General features: G+C 51.0%; 2 non-coding genes and 2 pseudogenes across 2 annotated transcripts; 1 reads left to right on the forward strand and 3 right to left on the reverse strand.

Annotated features, from left to right (window-relative positions):
* Positions 1-3,707: 3,707 nt before the first annotated feature.
* On the reverse strand, positions 3,708-3,898 carry LOC123351318. The gene has a single exon (XR_006574006.1). It is a non-coding gene; the product is annotated as a U2 spliceosomal RNA (small nuclear RNA).
* A 1,197-nt stretch (positions 3,899-5,095) lies between these two features.
* On the forward strand, positions 5,096-5,255 carry LOC123351292 (annotated as a pseudogene).
* Positions 5,256-9,032: 3,777 nt separating this feature from the next.
* LOC123351298 lies at positions 9,033-9,121 on the reverse strand (annotated as a pseudogene).
* A 7,314-nt stretch (positions 9,122-16,435) lies between these two features.
* LOC123351290 lies at positions 16,436-16,620 on the reverse strand. Its single transcript, XR_006573988.1, has one exon. It is a non-coding gene; the product is annotated as a U2 spliceosomal RNA (small nuclear RNA).
* Between the last annotated feature and the right edge of the window lie 651 nt (positions 16,621-17,271).

Consider the following 17,271-nt stretch of genomic DNA (forward strand, 5'->3'; position numbering starts at 1 on the left):
ATGATCAGGAGTGGCTACGGGCGTCCCGGTGTCTGGGGCGGTGCCGGGAGCTGGATCGGTGCTGAGTGTCCCGGACCGGCAAACGGGATGCTGACCGGTGCCGCGAGTACTACTGGTACCAACATGGAGAACAGTGCCAAGACTGTGAGCGGCGTCGAGACCTAGATCGGTGATGGGACCGAGAACATCTGCGGGACCGTGACCCTGAACGGTGCCGCTCTGCGGTGCTGACGTAGGGTGGTCTGATCAAGGCAGGCTTGCCCATCGACTATGTAACCCGCACCGGCGGTGCCGGGGGTTGAGGCAGCGCAGATGCTGTCGTTGCAATCAGCTCCCTCGCCGTGGACACTGTCTCCGGCGTGGAGGGAACAGTGAGCTCGACCATAGCTCGCACCACGGATGCAGCTGCATAGCGAGCTCGACCACGGTCCGTACCGGGGAGTGATCCAGCACCGGACTCGACGGCTCTTGCCTGGCCGGAGTTAATGGTGCGGATATTGACGGTGCCGCGGCAGACATCGGTGCCGGGTGATCCGATGGAGCATAGCGCTCGGCTGCGGAGCAGGCGGCTCGGACGCAGCTTCCTAGCGAGCTCGACCACGGTCCGTACCGGGGAGCTTTCCAGCACCGGACTCGACGGCTCTTGCCTGGCCGGAGTAAATGGTGCGGGTATTGTCGGTGCCGCAGCAGACACCGGTGCCAGACGATCCGATCAAGCATAGCGCTCGGCTGCAGAGGCGGCGGCTCGGACGCAGCAAGGATATTGTGCCTCTTCATCCTCCAGGAGAGGGATCCATGCCGAGGGTACGTCGGAGCCAGCGACGGTCGTGCCAGGAGGCCTGGGCGGTACTGGCAATCCGGTGCCGAGGGAGCGCGCCTTGAAAACTAACTAGCGCTCCGCGCCGAGAGCGGAGGAGCAAGAGCTGCCTCCCTCAGGAGCTGTGTAAAACGAAAGCCCCGCTCCCCTTTGTTCACGGATTAAAGGCCTCACAAATGCGGCACTTATCTGTGAGGTAAGATCCCTCGAGGCACTTAGGAGAAGATCTCTTGTCGGCAGCGGCTTGTGGCCGGCCGAGCATTAGAAAACCTGTGGACCGGGCATCGGACCCGGCACCGGGTGAGGGGAAGGGGATAAACCCCGAACCCCTGTAAAATATATACACTATACTATTCTACAAACAAACAGAGTTAACTACAACTATAAACAGAACGAGAGAAAACTACGAGTAGCTAGGGAAGTGGAGGTCAGCTAAGCTGCGCTCCACTGTTCCAACAGCCGTCATGGGCGGAAAGAAGGAACTGAGGAGCGGACGGGCCGGCTGGGGTATATATCCTGCGCTATAGCGGCGCCACTCCAGGGGGCGCCCAGCCGGCCCGCCGGAGTTGCTAGGGTAAAAATCTTCCGAAGAGCCGTGCACGCGCGGCGCGCACACCTAACTGGAATGCATAGGAGCAATCACTTGAAGAAGAACCTCCTCAGGTAAGGAGTTCCACAAGTTGACTGTGCGCTGCGTGAAGAAGAACTTCCTTGTATTTGTTTTAAACCTGCTGCCTATTAATTTCATTTGGTGGCCCCTAGATCTTGTATTATGGGAATAAGTAAATAACTTGTCCTTATCTACTTTCTCCACATCACTCATGATTTTATATACCTCTATCATATCGCCCCTTAGTCTCCTCTTTTCCAAGCTGAAGAGTCCTAGCCTCTTTAATCTTTCCTCATATGGGACTCTCTCCAAACCCCTAATCATTTTAATTGCCCTTTTCTGAACCTTTTCTAGTGCCAGTATATCTTTTTTGAGATGAGGAGACCACATCTGTACGCAGTATTTGAGATGTGGGCATACCATGGATTTATATAAGGGCAATAAGATACTCTCAGTCTTATTCTCTATCCCCTTTTTAATGATTCCTAACATCCTGTTTGCTTTTTTGACTTCCTCTGCACACTCCGTGGACATCTTCAGAGAACTATCCACGATGACTCCAAGATCTTTTTCCTGACTCGTTGTAGCTAAATTAGCCCCCCATCATATTGTATGTATAGTTAGGGTTATTTATTCCAATGTGCATTACTTTACATTTATCCACATTAAATTTCATTTGCCATTTTGTTGCCCAATCACTTAGTTTTGTGAGATCTTTTTGAAGTTCTTCACAGTCTGCTTTGGTCTTAACTATCTTGAGCAGTTTAGTATCATCTGCAAATTTTGCCACCTCACTGTTTACCCCTTTCTCCAGATCATTTATGAATCAGTTGAATAGGATTGGTCCGAGGACTGACCCTTGGGGGGGGAACACCACTAGTTACCCCTCTCCACTCTGAGAATTTACCATTAATTCCTACCCTTTGTTCCCTGTCTTTTAACCAGTTCTCAATCCATGAAAGGACCTTCCCTTTTATCCCATGACAGCTTAATTTACGTAATAGCCTTTGGTGAGGGACCTTGTCAAAGGCTTTCTGGAAATCTAAGTACACTACGTCCACTGGATCCCCCCTGTCCACACGTTTGTTGACCCTTTCAAAGAACTCTAATAGATTAATAAGACACGATTTCCCTTTACAGAAACCATATTTGTTTTTCTACGTGTCTGACAATTTTATTCTTAACTATTGTTTTAACTAAGTTGCCCAGTACCGACGTTAGACTTACCGGTCTGTAATTGCCGGGATCACTTCTAGAGCCCTTTTTAAATATTGGCATTACATTAGCTAACTTCCAGTCTTTGGGTACAGAAGCCAATTTAAAGGACAGGTTACAAATCTTAGTTAATAGTTCCACAACTTCACATCTGAGTTCTTTCAGAACTCTTGGGTGAATGCCATCTGGTCCCGGTGACTTGTTAATGTTGAGTTTATCAATTAATTCCAAAACCTTCTCTAGTGACACTTCAATCTGTGACAGTTCCTCAGATTTGTCACCTACAAAAGCCGGCTCAGGTGTGGGAATGTCCCTAACATCCTCAGCCGTGAAGACTGAAGCAAAGAATCCATTTAGTTTCTCCGCAGTGACTTTATCGTCTTTAAGCGCTCCTTTTGTATCTCGATCATCAAGGGGCCCCACTGGTTGTTTACCAGGCTTCCTGCTTCTGATGCACTTGAAAAACATTTTGTTATTACCTTTGGAGTTTTTGGCTAGCCCTTCTTCAAACTCCTCTTTGGCTTTTCTTATTACACTCTTGCACTTAATTTGGCAGTGTTTATGCTCCTTTCTATTTGCCTCACTAGGATTTGACTTCCACTTTTTAAAGGAAGTCTTTTTATCTCTCACTGCTTCTTTTACATGGTGGGTAAGCCCCGGTGGCTCTTTTTTAGTTCTTTTACTGTGTTTTTTAATTTGGAGTATACATTAAAGTTGGGCCTCTATTCTGGTGTCTGTCTTTAAAAAGCACCCATGCAGCTTGCAGGGATTTCACTTTAGTCACTGTACCTTTTAACTTTTGTTTGTTTAACTAACCCCCTCATTTTTGCATAGTTCCCGCTTTTGAAATTAAATGCCACAGTCATCCGCAGTCAGGACCAGGTTGTGCGCGTAAGCAGGGTGAAGCCATCTGTGCTGTTACAGATCCGCTCACAGCAATGTGGCCTTCAATGGGAGCAATCTGTCAGAGACAAGCGCTGCGCCACAATGCCATCACACCACTGATGCCTGGGGGAATCAGGCTTTTTACAGAATCTATTTTTTCACAGCAATAGTCTCCCCGAGGGGAGGTGCACCGTTCCTGGAGGTACTGCAATACCAGGTCGATGCGTGGAGTGGATGGAGCAAGCTCCTATTCCATCTCCCTGTTCCAAAAATCCATTTAATATATAGTCCTCAGATAGAGGACGTATCAGATATTAAACTGATAAGAACAGATACTACACTTGATCTTAGCCAAAAGGCCGAGAAGCGATAAAGATTGCTGCAAAACGAGGCAGCCCTACCTCTGCCGCAGCTTTCTACGTCACCGTGAGGAGCTCCCGGACAGGGACCAAATGCCGTCAATGAGACTTTGACAACTAGGAAACTCTTCAGTGACAATCGCTCCCCCTAAATGACTCCTAGGTAATAATTCAAAGCAGGAACTCAACACACCATTCTGCTAAAAAAAACCCCCCAAAAACCCGAGAATTCTTTCAGTCTGGTTACTTGGGTTCATCTCGCTGCTTTCCCTGGCTGCTGTTGCATTCTTCTAAATTACATAAACCCACCCACTTCCTGTGACGTACTCCGTCACTGTTAACTCTTGCAGCGAAACAGATGAAAGAAAATGTGTGCAAGCGCTATCCCGGGTGGCCAAACCGCATGCCGCTCTTTTACAGTTACACTGCGGCTCCTGGAGCTCCCCATTTCCCCCCCGCCGCCCCATTCTCCACCTACCAGGCTGGGGGGAAGCTCAGGGCTTCTGCCCTGCGGCAGGGGAGTGGGGCTAGGGGCTTCTGCTGGAGGAGACTGGTGCCTGCCACTTTTGATGCACAGAATGCTTAGGGGAGATTGCCTAGAAAATGTTGCAAGAAAAGCTGACATTTTCTACAAACCTGCCGCCCCACATAGTGTGGCCTCTGTTTGAGAGACCATGTGCTGAGCCTAGCGGCCATCTAGGAAAGTTGAGAGCCACAGATAAGGGACCCAGTGGAACCATGTGACCAAGCAGGGACAGCAAATAGCAAACCCTGGAAAAAATCAGGGGGACACATTGCCTCTGGCTTCTGCCCAGCGGGGAGGAGGGTTTCCAGGGGGGTCTCACCCCCTCCCCACACCGCTGAAGACCCGAGCCCAGGCAGGCACCTCCCATGGGACTGAAGCCCTGAGCCCCAGAGGCGCGTCCTGGCTCTCGAATGTCTGAAGATTGTTGTATGCGGCTCAGAGGGTCAGTAAGTTTGGCCACCCCTGCCAGGGCCGGGTTACGACCTTCTGAGGGATCCCACATGCGAGGGACCCCTCACGACTGCGATGGTCAACCCTACCGACACCCTGCAGGTTCTAGCTCTGACCCCCACAGATGCTCCGACTTCCCCAGAGCCACAGCGCGTAAGGGAGGACCTACTGCCATCCTGACCCTAGATGTACAGTACCTTCCCTCTTAACTTGTGTAAATTTGAATTTAAACATTAGCTTTAATCAAAATTTTAAATGCATTATCAGTTTAATATCTGATACGTCCTCTATCTGAGGACTATATATTAAATGGATTTTTGGAACAGGAGCTTGCTTCAGCCACTCCACGCATTGACTTGGTATTGCAGTACCTCCAGGAACAGTGCACTTCCCCTTGGAGAGCATGGTGGTTACGAAAAATAGAGAAACCAATTTCTCTAACAAGGTTGATTTTTTTGTATTGTTTCTTTTAATCAGAGCCTTAAATGATTTATCTAGCTCCTCTGGTTTCTTAGGAGTGGGCTTTTTAAAGCCTCGCTCTCCCTGCATAGCTCCACGACCTGGTTAAAAGTTGATGGGTGCTAAAGAGATCAAAGTCTCCTTAAGAAGCACTCAAGTTGCGGAGCAGGTCACTAGGCTCAGCATAGAGTCCCTCAAACAGACAGGGCCTGGGCTCTCACCCCCCCCCCCACCAGTGCCCTCCCCCACCTGTCCCCCCGGCCGCCCCAGCCCTGGGCTCCCCCACACCAGTGCTGACTCCGCCCGCTCCCCCGTCGCCTCCAGCCAGTCCGGCGCTGGTAGGGTTGGGGTAAGCAACGGAGACCCCCCTGGAAACCCTCGTCCCCACTGGGCGGAAGCCAGAGGCAATGTGTCCCCCCGTCCCCCTGATTTTTTCCAGGGTTTGCTATTTGCTGGCCCTGCTTGGTCACATGGTGCCACTGGGCCCCTTCCCTGTGGCTCTCAACTTTCCTAGATGGCCTCTAGGCTCAGCACATGGTCCCTCAAACAAAGAGGCCACACTATGTGGGGCGGCAGGTTTGTAGAAATTTTGGTGGTGCCCAGAAGGCCCAGAGGCTGCCCAAGGCTCAGGGAGGGAGTTTGGGTGGGGGGAGGTGGGCTGGGGTGCAGGCCCTGGGCTGTGGCAGGGGATTGGAGTGCAGGAGGGGTGCAAGGTTGGGCTCTGGGAGGGAGTTTGGGTGGGGAGGGGGTCTGGGGTGCTGTAGGCTCTGGGCTGGGGGTGGGGTGCAGGAGGGGGTGAGGGATTCAGGCTCTGGGAGGGACTTTGTGTGGGGGAGGTTCTGAGGTGCAGCAGGCTCTGGGATGGAGTTCAGGTGCTGGTGCAGGCTCTGGGGTGGGGCTGGGGATGAGGGATTTGGGGTGCAGGAGTGGGCTCTGGGGCTACGGCAGGGAGAAAGGACTCCCCCCAGCTCTCTCCCTGCTGCAGTACCTGGGCTCGGGGCGCTGGAGGTGCCTGTCCCCATCACAGCAGCTCTGGGGCTGAGGCTGCAGGATACGCGCCGGGCCCCCACAGGTCCAGGCTGTGGCCTGGGCGGCACCGTGGCCCAGGTTCCCTGAGTGCCTGTGTGGCCCTAAATAGGCTGCTCCGTGGCCATGCAGCTTCCAGGAAACTTAGCCCGTGGGTGCTGCGTGTGTCTGTGGTGTGCTTACTCCTTGACTGAAGTATATAGTGAGCTCTGTTTGTTTGAGGGACCCTGTGCTGAGCCTGCTATGCAAGGCTGAGCATGTGGATGAGGCTTTCATCCCCAAGCCCTTTAGGACCTGCCAACCCCTAACCAGGGGTTGGGGGTAATCATGGAGAACAAGGCTTTAAAAAGCCCCCTCTTAAGCAACCAGAGGAGCTAGCAAACAGGAGAGTTTTGTGAGGGAGCTCTCCAGGTGAAGGAGGAGCGACTACCTGACTCTTGAGGTGAGTTTGTTGCCTGTAGCAAAGGTGCTGACTTTTGTTTTTGCGGGTGGGTGCTTTTGAAAAGATAGGGGTGTGTGTATGTTTGGAGAGGGGGAGTGAAGGGGGCACTCTGCCAGCTTTTGGGGGAGGTAATTGTCAGCATTTATACTGCACACTTCTTCCATGTTCAAGTTACTGAATGTGTCTATCATTGTTATTTTTGCTGTTTTAAGAATTAAATTGTTTTGAATAAAATCATTGCAATTACGTAAAAGCTGGCTTCACTAGCATCCCAGTTTAGACATTGTGTCACTGTAGCTTTCTGGATGAAACTGTCAGCAATCTTCTTTACATCTAGCTCCCTTGGAATTGTTTTGAGGCATGTTAAGGTTATTCAGTTGCGTCTGCCCCATTGACGACGGGAGATAATTTTGAAGTCTTCTGCAGCTGAAGAATGAGTTCAGGATGATACAGGCATAGTGAGAAGGCTTCTTATACATTTGCAGTATGCTGGAAACATAGTGCTTCCAGAGTACTGCAAATGACTCCAAGATCTTTCTTGATAGGTAACAGCTAATTTAGGCACCCTCATTTTGTGTGTATAGCGTGGGAATTATATTTTCCGACGTGCATTACTTTGCATTTAACATCGACTTTCATCTGCCATTTTGTTGCCAGGTCACCCAGTTTTGTGAGATCCTCTTGTAGCTCTTTGCAGTCTGTCTGGGACTTACAAAACTACACAAGATAGTTATCATCTGCAAATTTTGCCACCTCACTGTTTACCCCTTTTTCCAGATCTCTTATGAATATGTTGACTAGGACTGGTCCCAGTACAAGCCCCTCAGGGACACCACTATTTATTTCTCTCCATTCTGAAAATGAACCATTTATTCCTACTCTTTGTTTCCTATCTTTTACTGGAGTGCGTGGGAATGCTTCAATCATCTAGGGATCCTTAACAAAAAGGCTTGTTATTGCTGCTGAAGACTGAAGCGAACCAGTTCAGCTGCCACCGATCAGCTTTGTTTTTTTGTTTTGTTTTTTGCCGCCTAGGGGAGCCAGCCCTGCCTGTTGCCACGGGTCAAGAACACCGAGTGCGCCATCATCACTCCGGGAGCAAGAACTATGCTGGAGAGGACCCTGGAGGATGCCATCCATGGGCGGTACGTGGGAAACCCGAGATGGAAGGGTGACGCTTTTCATCAAAGCGGAGTAGTAACTTTGGGGAACCAAGCTGCTTTTATTTAGAACAGAGTCTCCGTGGGGGAGTTACGCTGGAATAGGTCCTATGCTTATAGCTATGATGCCAGTCAGACGAGCCCGTCGACTGCCCGTCCTGTGGGTCCCAACAGCCAGCTCTGCTCCGTCTGCAGAGCAGGCCTTCAGTTTCCTCTCTCTAGGGTTGGCTGTGGAGCTATGGCACCACCTGCTGGTTCTGATTTCAAAACTTGGTGGCAAAATAAGTAACTGGAAGGGGGGGGAGAAGCAACTCTCTCACTGAGTGCCTGACAGGGGTAAATCATCCCCACAGAAACAGTTTAATAGCAGAGTAATGAGGAGCACTTCACAGTGGTAAAGCCTGTCACAAACACTAGATAATGTACGCTCATCACGGAGCTCCTGTGAATGAGCTTAATCTTCACTCTGCAAGCAACACCCCCATTAAGTGGCCTATCCCAAGCCACATCCTAAAAACGAGACGTTAAGTATAATGGTTTAGAATTTACAGTCTTTATTCAGGCCTAATGTGATGGTGTCAAGTTTGCAAATTAATTCCAGTTCTGCAGTTTCTCGTTGAAGTCTGTTTGTGAAGGTTTTTTGGTTGAAAAATGGCCACTTTTAAGTCTGTTTGAGTGTCTAGGAAGATTGAAGTGCTCTGCTACTGTTTTTTGAATGTTACATTTCTTTATCTGATTTGTGTTCTTTTCTTCTTTTGTGTAGAGACTGTCCGGTTTGGCCAACGTACATAGCAGAGGGGCATTGGAATCAAGTTTACACAAGTTAAGAAGGAAGGTACTAGACATCTGGGGTCAGGCTTGAGTTAGGAGAGATTACAAGTATCGGTTACAAGGTTCACAAGATACATAGAGTACATAACTGGCCTAGACCCAGATTAACTGACCTAGACTTGTTAAAGCGTAGGTGAATAAGTGATCTCGGGTATGCAACCCAAAGAATATATGTAGAGTCCAAGTCAGTATTAGTGGAACAAATTCAACAGATTCTATTTTTTCACCACTATAGTCTCCCTGAGGGGAGGCGCACCGTTCCTGGAGGTACTACAATACCAGGTCGATGCGTGGAGTGGATGGAGCAAGCTCCTATTCCATCTCCCTGTTCCAAAAAAGAACGGCCATACCGGGTCAGACCAAAGGTCCATCTAGCCCAGTATCCTGTCTACCGACAATGGCCAATGCAAAGTGCCCCAGAGGGAGTGAACCTAACAGGCAATGATCAAGTGATCTCTCTCCTGCCATCCATCTCCATCCTCTGACAAACAGAGACTAGGGACACACCATTCCTTACCCATCCTGGCAAATAGTCATTTATGGACTTAACCTCCATGAATTTATCCAGTTCCCTTTTAAACGCTGTTATAGTCCCAGCCTTCACAAAAGACGGTTACTCACCGTAGTAACTGTTGTTCTTCGAGATGTGTTGCTTCTATCCATTCCAGTTAGGTGTGCGCGCTGCGCGTGCACGGCTCTTCAGAAGATTTTTACCCTAGCAACTCCGGCGGGCCGGCTGGGCGCCCCCTGGAGTGGCGCCGCTATAGCGCAGGATATATACCCCAGCCGGCCCGTCCACTCCTCAGTTCCTTCTTGCCGGCTACTCCGACAGTGGGGAAGGAGGGCGGGTCTGGAATGGATAGGAGCAACACATCTCGAAGAACAACAGTTACTACGGTGAGTAACCGTCTTTTCTTCTTCGAGTGATTGCTCCTATGCATTCCAGTTAGGTGATTCCCAAGCCTTACGTAGGCGGTGGGGTCGGAGTTAGATGTTGCAGAACGCAACCGCTAGCCAAAGGCTGCATCAGCTCTGGACTCCTGGACCAATGAGGCAAAGGTGTGGACCGAGGACCAGGTAGGTGTACAACACATCCCCCGAAAGGGTATGCGAGCCAGGAAGGCAGCTGAGAAGCGTGAGCCCTGGCGGAATGTGCAGCAAGGTGGCTCTATGGAACATGGGCCAAACAGAGGAGGTGCGGATGCACTACGTCATTGAAGATGAAATCCTCTAGGAGGAGACAGGTATGCCCTTCGTCCGGTATGCCGGTACGATGAAGGTTTTGGGGGCGTTACGAGAGGGCTCTGTCCGCTAGATATAGATTGCGGACGCCCTACGGATGTCGAAGGAGGGCAACCGTTGCTCTCCTTGCAAAGAGAGTGGCTTCGGAAAGAGGACCGGAAGGAAGATATCCTGGTAGATATAAAAGGCCGACACCTCCTTAGGGAGGCAGGTAGGACGTGGTAATAACTGCCCTTGTCCTTTAGGAACACAGTATCCCTTGGGCCTATTGTGAGAGTCTGAAGCTCGGAGACTCGTCTGGCTGCAGGAAAGGCTACAGGAAAACTGTCTTGCAGGACAGGTATATCAATGAGCATGTTGACATTGGCTCGAATAGGGCAGTCATAAAACTGGTTAGAACCAGATTGAAGAGCCAGGTTTATGGCGGGGCCCCACTGGGGGGGGGTGTATAAACGCTCCAAGCCCTGAGGAACCAGATGGAATGGAGCGGGACCTCGGCGGGAGAAACATTGCGCGTTTCGGAGCAGCAGGAGAAATGCTTCCACTCGGCCAGATACTTTAACCGAGTGGAAGATTTTCTACCACCCCGGAGAATCCTGTAGAACCGAGGCAGAACAACGTAACTCGGATCGGTTTAGCCACGCAGGAGTCCTGCTGTGAGGTGCAGGGATTACAAGACCGGGTGGTGAAGGTTGCCGTGATCCCGCGTCATGGGGTCTGTGCCAAGAGGGTTGCTACCGACAGGTGTAGCAACATGGTGTGCTAGTGCTGCCCAGGCTACACTGGAGCGATCACGATCAGGGGCGCTCTGTCCCTGCGGAGTTTTAGCAGGACCTTGTGAACCAGCGGGGACAGTGGAAAGCGTACGGCAGATGGCTGATCCACGGCCTCAGGAAAATCCTCCAAGACCGAGCCTGGGGAGAGGCCTTGGAACGAGGAGAATTTCTCTCTTTCCGTTCTCGTTCTCGCGAGAGCGAGGAGGGCTATGCGGGGAAAGACCCACTTCTGGAAAATGGAATAGATAAAGACGGGTGGAAAGTACCATTTGTGAGACAGGAAGGATCTGCTGAGACGATCCGCCAGCTGAATCGCCTGGTACACAAGGCAGACTGCTCTCAGCTCTCGGACATTGATGTGTAAGGCCAGCTCTTGCGCTGACCGAAGGCCGTGAGTGCGAAACTACGCCAGGTGCGCACCCAGCCGAGAGATGGGCTGTCTGTCATGAGGGACCCCGAGGGGTGAATGAAACAGCATCCCTGGATACACCAGGGAGGACGCTGACTCCCGGTCGAGGGAGCCTAGGCTGCTCGGGGGGAACGAGACGACCACGAGTATGCCATCTCTGCCCGGGTGGCACACCCAGGTGAGGCACGATTGAAGTGAACAGAGGCGAAGCCTGGCATGTTTGGTTGCAAACGTGCAGACAGCCATGTGACTCAGGAAACCTAGGCAAGTGCAAGCCCAAGTTGGCGGGAAGGTCCATAGACCTTGTACAATTGTTACCCTTGCCTGAAACCAAGGCTGAGGTAAGCAGGTTCTGACGAGTCTGGAGTCCAGGACGGCCCCAATGAATTCCCTTCTCTGTGTGGGAATCAGAGTGGATTTTACTATTGATCATCAGGCCTAGACACAGGAATAGGTTCGCGTCGATGCCCACATGACTGGTAACTTGGGCCCGGTGGTTCTTCGAATGAGCCACTCATCTAGATACAGAGAACGTGTATCCAACGGTGGCGAAGAAAGGCGGCGACTACAGCCATGCACTTTGAATACCCCTGGGCTGTATAGAGGCCAACCGGGAGGGCCGTATACTGGGAATAACGATGGTAGGCCCCAAACCGAGGGTACCTTCTGTGTGGAAGAGAAATGGCGACGTGAAAACACGCGCCCTTCATATCGAGGACGGCGTACCAGTCTCCGGGATCCCAGGATGGGATGACAGTCGCCCTGGGTACCATGCGGAACTCATCTGCATCGTGACTTGTTGAGTTCCCGCAGGCCTAGGATAGGTCTGAGACCTCCCTTCGCCTAGGGGATTAGGTTTCGCCCTTAGGTACTTCCTGTATAGCTCCGATGAAGAGGAGCGTCCGCACCTCTTGCCAGAGGAATCGCTCGTGAGAGGGGTCCTTAGGAGGGGCGAGGATGGGCAGGCTTTTGCCCCATTGGTGGTCAGAAGGACCCTAATTTCGGCTCCTTTGGGGTGCGGATTGATGGCCACGACCGTGTAAGCCACGCCCGCTGGCCAAGTCCTGACTTTGTCAAGGCGCAGGGTAAGAGCGGAGGTTGGGGACGGAAACGTCGGCGCTGAATCACCGGCGTGTGCATGCCGAGAGAGAGAGAGCAAAGTGACCTTGCTGCCCTTTAGGTTCTGCAGCCTAGGGCCAGTGTTTTCAGAGAACAGGCCTGTGCCATTGAAGCGCAAGTCCTGTATAGTGTGCCGCAGCTGCGAGGGAAGGCTCGACAACTGGAGCCATGAAACGCGCCGCGTGGCAACACCCGAGGCCAGAGTCATGGCAGCAGAGTCAGCTGCGTCCAACGAGGCCTGGAGGGAAGCTCTCTCCAGCTCCGTCCTTTGCTGCAGGAGGGCATCGAACTCTTGACGGGAGTGCCGAAGAACCGACTGTAAATTTGCCCACCGCCACCCACAGTAGCGGATAAGCAGGGCTTGCTGGTTCGCTACACGAAGTTGCAGGGCCCCCTCCGGGTACATCTTACGGCCCAGTAAGACCACACGCCCAGCCTCTTTGGATTTAGGGGCTGGTCGCATTTCGATTAGAGGAGGGCCGGAGGGGTATGTTCCTGCCCCCGCCTCATCTGGGGAGGAGGAAGAAGAAAGGCCAGGGACAAGCGGGTCCTGTGTGGGCTCGAGCTCCTGGACGACCTCCTGATCCGGTGGAATCTGGGAGCCCGGTGCCGAACCGGGGGTTGCTCTGTACCGGTCGGACGGGGACGACTAATTGTCACCTCTGGCACCCAGAGCTCCGAGGGAACGGAGCGAGATTTATTTATTCCAATGTGCGGATATTGTCGGTGCCGTGGCAGACATCGGTGCCGGGCGATCCGACGGAGCATAGCGCTCGGCTGCGCTCGGCTGCGGAGCAGGCGGCTCGGACGCAGCTTCAGAGCGAGCTCGACCACGGTCCGTACCGGGGAGCTTTCCAGCACCGGACTCGACGGCTCTTGCCTGGCCGGAGTTAATGGTGCGGATATTGTCGGTGCCGTGGCAGACATCGGTGCCGGGCGATCCGACGGAGCATAGCGCTCGGCTGCGGAGCAGGCGGCTCGGACGCAGCTTCAGAGCGAGCTCGACCACGGTCCGTACCGGGGAGCTTTCCAGCACCGGACTCGACGGCTCTTGCCTGGCCGGAGTAAATGGTGCGGGTATTGTCGGTGCCGCAGCAGACACCGGTGCCAGACGATCCGATCGAGCATAGCGCTCGGCTGCAGAGGCGGCGGCTCGGACGCAGCAAGGATATTGTGCCTCTTCATCCTCCAGGAGAGGGATCCATGCCGAGGGTACGTCGGAGCCAGCGACGGTCGTGCCAGGAGGCCTTGGCGGTACTGGCAATCCGGTGCCGAGGGAGCGCGCCTTGAAAACTAACTAGCGCTCCGCGCCGAGAGCGGAGGAGCAAGAGCTGCCTCCCTCAGGAGCTGTGTAAAACGAAAGCCCCGCTCCCCTTTGTTCACGGATTAAAGGCCTCACAAATGCGGCACTTATCTGTGAGGTAAGATCCCTCGAGGCACTTAGGAGAAGATCTCTTGTCGGCAGCGGCTTGTGGCTGGCCGAGCATTAGAAAACCCTGTGGACCGGGCATCGGACCCGGCACCGGGTGAGGGGAAGGGGATAAACCCCGAACCCCTGTAAAATATATACACTATACTATTCTACAAACAAACAGAGTTAACTACAACTATAAACAGAACGAGAGAAAACTACGAGTAGCTAGGGAAGTGGAGGTCAGCTAAGCTGCGCTCCACTGTTCCAACAGCCGTCATGGGCGGAAAGAAGGAACTGAGGAGCGGACGGGCCGGCTGGGGTATATATCCTGCGCTATAGCGGCGCCACTCCAGGGGGCGCCCAGCCGGCCCGCCGGAGTTGCTATGGTAAAAATCTTCCGAAGAGCCGTGCACGCGCGGCGCGCACACCTAACTGGAATGCATAGGAGCAATCACTTGAAGAACCACCTCCTCAGGTAAGGAGTTCCACAAGTTGACTGTGCGCTGCGTGAAGAACTTCCTTGTATTTGTTTTAAACCTGCTGCCTATTAATTTCATTTGGTGGCCCCTAGATCTTGTATTATGGGAATAAGTAAATAACTTGTCCTTATCTACTTTCTCCACATCACTCATGATTTTATATACCTCTATCATATCCCCCCTTAGTCTCCTCTTTTCCAAGCTGAAGAGTCCTAGCCTCTTTAATCTTTCCTCATATGGGACTCTCTCCAAACCCCTAATCATTTTAATTGCCCTTTTCTGAACCTTTTCTAGTGCCAGTATATCTTTTTTGAGATGAGGAGACCACATCTGTACGCAGTATTTGAGATGTGGGCATACCATGGATTTATATAAGGGCAATAAGATATTCTCAGTCTTATTCTCTATTCCCTTTTTAATGATTCCTAACATCCTGTTTGCTTTTTTGACTTCCTCTGCACACTGCGTGGACATCTTCAGAGAACTATCCACGATGACTCCAAGATCTTTTTCCTGACTCGTTGTAGCTAAATTAGCCCCCCATCATATTGTATGTATAGTTAGGGTTATTTATTCCAATGTGCATTACTTTACATTTATCCACATTAAATTTCATTTGCCATTTTGTTGCCCAATCACTTAGTTTTGTGAGATCTTTTTGAAGTTCTTCACAGTCTGCTTTGGTCTTAACTATCTTGAGCAGTTTAGTATCATCTGCAAATTTTGCCACCTCACTGTTTACCCCTTTCTCCAGATCATTTATGAATAAGTTGAATAGGATTGGTCCGAGGACTGACCCTTGGGGGGGGAACACCACTAGTTACCCCTCTCCACTCTGAGAATTTACCATTAATTCCTACCCTTTGTTCCCTGTCTTTTAACCAGTTCTCAATCCATGAAAGGACCTTCCCTTTTATCCCATGACAGCTTAATTTACGTAAGAGCCTTTGGTGAGGGACCTTGTCAAAGGCTTTCTGGAAATCTAAGTACACTACGTCCACTGGATCCCCCCTGTCCACACGTTTGTTGACCCTTTCAAAGAACTCTAATAGATTAATAAGACACGATTTCCCTTTACAGAAACCATGTTTGTTTTTCTACGTGTCTGACAATTTTATTCTTAACTATTGTTTTAACTAAGTTGCCCAGTACCGACGTTAGACTTACCGGTCTGTAATTGCCGGGATCACTTCTAGAGCCCTTTTTAAATATTGGCATTACATTAGCTAACTTCCAGTCTTTGGGTACAGAAGCCGATTTAAAGGACAGGTTACAAATTTTAGTTAATAGTTCCACAACTTCACATCTGAGTTCTTTCAGAACTCTTGGGTGAATGCCATCTGGTCCCGGTGACTTGTTAATGTTGAGTTTATCAATTAATTCCAAAACCTTCTCTAGTGACACTTCAATCTGTGACAGTTCCTCAGATTTGTCACCTACAAAAGCCGGCTCAGGTGTGGGAATGTCCCTAACATCCTCAGCCGTGAAGACTGAAGCAAAGAATCCATTTAGTTTCTCCGCAATGACTTTATCGTCTTTAAGCGCTCCTTTTGTATCTCGATCATCAAGGGGCCCCACTGGTTGTTTACCAGGCTTCCTGCTTCTGATGCACTTGAAAAACATTTTGTTATTACCTTTGGAGTTTTTGGCTAGCCCTTCTTCAAACTCCTCTTTGGCTTTTCTTATTACACTCTTGCACTTAATTTGGCAGTGTTTATGCTCCTTTCTATTTGCCTCACTAGGATTTGACTTCCACTTTTTAAAGGAAGTCTTTTTATCTCTCACTGCTTCTTTTACATGGTGGGTAAGCCCCGGTGGCTCTTTTTTAGTTCTTTTACTGTGTTTTTTAATTTGGAGTATACATTAAAGTTGGGCCTCTATTCTGGTGTCTTTAAAAAGCACCCATGCAGCTTGCAGGGATTTCACTTTAGTCACTGTACCTTTTAACTTTTGTTTGTTTAACTAACCCCCTCATTTTTGCATAGTTCCCGCTTTTGAAATTAAATGCCACAGTCATCCGCAGTCAGGACCAGGTTGTGCGCGTAAGCAGGGTGAAGCCATCTGTGCTGTTACAGATCCGCTCACAGCAATGTGGCCTTCAATGGGAGCAATCTGTCAGAGACAAGCGCTGCGCCACAATGCCATCACACCACTGATGCCTGGGGGAATCAGGCTTTTTACAGAATCTATTTTTTCACAGCAATAGTCTCCCCGAGGGGAGGTGCACCGTTCCTGGAGGTACTGCAATACCAGGTCGATGCGTGGAGTGGATGGAGCAAGCTCCTATTCCAACTCCCTGTTCCAAAAATCAATTTAATATACAGTCCTCAAATAAAGGACATATCAGATATTAAACTGATAAGAACAGATTTAAATTTTATTAGAGAATATTTAAAATAAACGATACAAAGTGTTTGATGCGTCAGTTATTGTGTCATTGGGGGTTACATACAGATTGTGAGGGGATGTTAACGTTTTGGTGTTAGGCAGCACATACATATACATAGTCTGTCATGTCCCCAATGCGGGGTATACGGTGGGTCAGTTAAAGGTACAGGCAAGTAAATGGTGAGGGTACATCACTCATACAGACAGGTTACAGATAGTCATGGGCATGAGTAAGCGGGCTGAGTAATGGGGTTGGGACGACCCTCACATGGTGGAGTACAGTTTGGTGGGTTTGGGGCTTAGGGGATAGAGTCCGACGGGGGGGTCCACGAGTCTCGTCCCCCCTTCGCGTGCACAGAGTCACGCCCGCTCACTCCTGGTATTGGCGGTGGCCGGTGATGTGCTCTGTGTAAATGTCTCTGGACCAGCGAATAGTGTCCGAGACCATTAAGCGTCTCATGAGCTGCGCGTAGCGACGGCCCACCCCACAGGTCCGAAGCACGCGTTCGTTGCAAGGGTCCCAGGCGCCCAGGGCCCCCACAATCAGGGCCTCGGTGCAGACCTCGTAGCCCTTTGACCGCAAGGTGTCCGCCAAGGGGGCGTATTTCTCAAGCTTGCGGGATCGGGCCTCGCGGAAGGCCGGGGTCCTGTTCTCGAACGGGAT

Source organism: Mauremys mutica, chromosome 16 (genome assembly GCF_020497125.1).
Source record: "Mauremys mutica isolate MM-2020 ecotype Southern chromosome 16, ASM2049712v1, whole genome shotgun sequence".
NCBI classification, from domain to species: Eukaryota; Metazoa; Chordata; order Testudines; family Geoemydidae; genus Mauremys; species Mauremys mutica.